Source organism: Gossypium arboreum, chromosome 8 (assembly GCF_025698485.1).
Source record: "Gossypium arboreum isolate Shixiya-1 chromosome 8, ASM2569848v2, whole genome shotgun sequence".
In the NCBI taxonomy this organism is placed as follows: domain Eukaryota; kingdom Viridiplantae; phylum Streptophyta; class Magnoliopsida; order Malvales; family Malvaceae; genus Gossypium; species Gossypium arboreum.
In genome coordinates, this window is record NC_069077.1 from 120,908,037 (window position 1) to 120,912,713 (window position 4,677).

Here is a 4,677-nt window from a genome sequence, read left to right on the forward strand (position 1 = left end):
TTTTAAAATAATTTTTATATTTTGAATTTTTATATTTTAAAAATTAGTTATTAATGTGGCATCCACGTGTATACGTTAGCAAATTTAACAAACGTTAACTTTTTCATCCATTTTAAAGTGATCTGACAAACAATGCAAGTTTAAAGGCTAAAAATGATGAAAAATTAAATTAATTGCTATATTAATAGACACATATATCATTCATTTTATATTTATTTATTTTTGGTACTTTTCATATCCATTTTACATCCTTGTTTAAGGTTGGTGGCTGTCTCTCATAATAATTTTGTTTCTAAGACTTGAACCCTGTTCTTCTTTTAAGAGTGTAATGTGTTTTATCACTGCACTCAACACCTGTTGGTATTTTATATTTATTTTAGTACATTATTAATTAAGATGGTGTTGTTTTATTTATGTCATCAATTCTAAAATATTTATTACTAATAGATTATCCAAAATGATATGTGCCACGGATGCTATTTAAATTTAGGTTAAAATATGTTATTAGTGTCTATACTTTGCGAAAATTATGAATTTAGTCTTTATATTTTAACTTGATCAAATTTAGTTATTGTTTGAAATTTTAGTCTTGACCTAATAGTAGCAGTTAATTTTTTTTTATTTAAATTCAATTGTTAGTCTTGTACTATGGGTACAATTGTAGATTTAGTTCATATTCTTTGATTAGATCATTCTCAGACTTTATGCTTTTCAAATTTTGAAATTTCAATCTTGATACAAATAACAATTATTATTTCATTAATTTGATTTTTAGTGAGTAATACATGAAAATAACAAGCCGACATAACATTATACATATGATAATATATTTGGTGCATCAGATTTTGAAAATAGTAGAACTTAGTGAATTTAATAGTTATCGTTTAGCGAGGACTGGAATTATAAAGTTTAAAAAGTATAATAATTAAAAATGACCAAGGGCGAAGCCAAGGGGGCTGGCATGGGCCCCGGCCCCCTAAAATGTAAAATTACTCTTTTGGCCCTTAAAATTTTTTAAAAATTTTAAATTAGTAAAGGTAAAATTACACTTTGATCCCTCTAAAATTATAAAAATTTGATTTAATCCTTTACAAATTATAAAGATATAAACTATAAAAAATTAAAATTTTATCCGCCCCTAAAATTTTGTTCTGGCTTCGCTCTTGAAAGCGACTAAATTAAAATACATAACTTAAATCCACAAATTTTGCAAAATATATAGGCTAATAGTAGGATTTAAATAGAAAACTTTTGTTGGAAAAAAATTATGAAAATGACGTGAAAAAATATGGATTTACTTTCAATTTAAAATTGCCCTTTTCATCCTTCCCCCCTGTGTTCGTTGGTGGTATATGGATTTTATCTTTTTCTAGGCATCTTCGTGGAAAGAGACCGAAAATTGTCCTAAAATCCGTAATAACCATAAATTTTGTTGGGAACATTTAATGGGAAAATTCTTATTTATAAATGTGGTTTCACCTACTCAACTAAACATTAGCAAACATGTTTTCTATTCTCATTCCTTAAAAGGAATAAAGAGTTTATAACTACTATGCTTTCTTTGGATGGATTTTTTTTAAAATAAAATTTAATTAATTAATAAGGATAAAGTTGTGAATGGTTTATCTTGCAGAATAAAATAATTATTTTTGAGATTATTATTTAAATAATTAAGATTATTTAAATTATAACCACAACATGCTTCAGAAATTGTAATTAAATAAAAAGTAACTATTCTATTTATCTCAATGGAGTACAAAAATTCCAGAAACAAATCTAAAATTATAAAAAAAAAAAAGTATTAAGTAAAACAAGTCATAAATATCATTTAAAATCCAAAAATCAATTTATATCGTTGGTAACAAAAGGAATATATATTGTGAAGAATCAGTTATAAGATTTGTAGAATATTTCGACAAGTAAATTCCTGAATGTTAATAAATTTATTTTATAGTGAATACTCATAATATTAGTTAAGTGAGTGAGAAATATATATTAATATAAATATACTAATAATAAATATCATTTTTATAATTTTTTTCTAATACTAAATAATAAAATGCGATTTAAACTAATTATCACTCCAATATGCCTCTCAATACACTTCGCAAAGTGCAACTAAATTTTATATAAAGTATATAGTTATTTAATTTTTAAATAAATAAATTTAAATTTAAAATATTAAATTACCTGACAACTTTATACAATATGGAAATTGAAATAATTAAATATATCAAGTCACCAGTAAATAACATAAAAATATATATAAATATATCAAATTTTATGTTAAATGAAATATCAACATATAAAGAATTATATATATTTGTTATACGAAAATATAATGAGAATAATATATGAACACATAATTTTTATTTAAATTGAATAGTAATAAAAATTTATACAAAAATATGTTATGAATTAAGACACAATATTATTTAAATTAAATTACTATAATATGATATAACATGAAAAAATACAAGAAAACGAACATGCTCAAATTTACATAAAAATAAAATATAAATGTATACCTATACTTGTCTATACTTATATAATATACTTGATTGAGTTGGTATTATGAGTAAATTAGACACCACCTTAAAATTGGTTTTTGATAAAGTAATGAATATTGATATAATGATATTTTTGTCTATTACTATTTTTATATGAAATGCTTAAATAAAACAACTAAAAATAAAATGTCTAAATATTGAACCCAAACCTAAAGAAAACTTATTTATGAATACTTTACCATCTTATCTATAATTCAATTATTGAATAATTTTTATAAATATAATTTTGATATTAAATATTTTCTTTCACTTGCAAAATAGTATAAATTTATAATCCTATAGACAAAACAATTATAATATTAATTTATGACTTTTTCTACCTTTCTTAAATATCCTTATAAGAAGGATTACGTGGTTAAATATGTTTCAACTTGTAATCTCTAAATTATTGTAATAATAATAATGTTATGTGGATAAACTTACAATATTCTTTTTATAAAATTTTAAATTACTCATAACTTTCCAATCTCTAAAGTGAAGGATATTATGCGCTTAAATACGTTTAAATTCACGTCTTTTAAGATATTGCAATAACAACAATACCAATCAAGCTTAAAATGACTCAAACATTACATAATATTTTAGATATACAAAAATTAGCTCATATATTATACAAAATAAAAATAAATTTCAAGAAGATCTATATAAAATTTGAATTACTAAAAGTTTGAAGAGGATTAATGGGACTCAAATTTAAGTTTTTCTTAAAAAAATTAAAAATTTTATCACACGCATATTTAGAATTTTTATTTTGTTTCAAAATAACATATAATAAATAATAAAATGTATAGCTTGAAACTAATTAATAATAACACATGAAATATGTACAATATTAAAATAAAAATAGATTAAATTGTAAGTAAAAGAAATTTAAACATATGAATATATCATATTAAGAATACTAAATGAATACAATTATTTATCGTGGTTTTGTCATGGTATTGTCATCAATCCTAAGTTGGTGTAGAGATAATTTGTAATACCATCATAATCAACAATATTATTAATATATACAATTTATAGGGGTAATAAAATGTGCCTAATAAAATTAAAGTGTATTAAAATTTTAAAATAAAGTATTTGTTGAGTAATAAATTTAAGATTTTAAGCATTGGTGTTGGTTTAAATCCTACCATTAATTTTTTTAAAATAAAAAGATTAAAGTGCCCATAATTAATATAACTTATTTTAAATATAAAATGATATTTTGTAATTTTCTAATTGAGTTTGTTAGAATTAAGTGACTCAAATTCTTATTTAAATAAAATACGATGAAAAATAAAATAAAAGTAAAATCCATATAGAACTAGACTTCTTTTATTTTATTTTAGAATAAGGTTTTAAACCTTATTAAATTTCATCTATTTTATATTGATTAGGATAAGCGTTTCAATCCTACTAGAATATGGCTTTACAAGCCTATAAATAGACATAGTCTATTCCTCTTGTATTGATTCAAATTTTTCGACATAGTGAATTTTCTTCTCCTCTGCCTGTGGTTTTTTCCCGAAAGGGTTTCCACGTAAAATTTGTGTGTTCTTTATTTTATTTTATTTTATTTTTTTACAAATTGGTATCAGAGCTTTCGGGTTATTCATATCGATCACGGTAATGGCGTCTTTGAAGTATGAAATTCCGCTGTTGGATCGCAACACCAGATTTGCATTGTGGCAAATTAAGATGCAAGCAGTTCTTACACAAATGGATCTAGAGGATGCCCTGCTAGGGATAGATAAGATGCCTTCGACATTAACAGATGAAAAGAAGAAGCGTAAGGATCGAAAGGCGTTAACACAATTACATCTGCATTTGTCCAACGAAATTTTGCAGGATGTGATGAAAGAGAAAACTGTCGCTACATTATGGAAGAGGCTAGAACAAATATGTATGTCGAAAACTCTAGCAAGCAAGTTGCATATGAAGTAGCGTCTTTATGCTCATCGTTTGGAGGAAGGTGCGTCTGTACATAAACACTTAACAGTGTTTAAAGAAATTCTCTCAAACTTGGAGGCCATGGAGGTTCAGTATGATAAGAAAGATCTAGGGTTGATTCTACTTTGTTCATTGCCCCCGTCTTATTCAACCTTTAGAGACACGATTTTATATA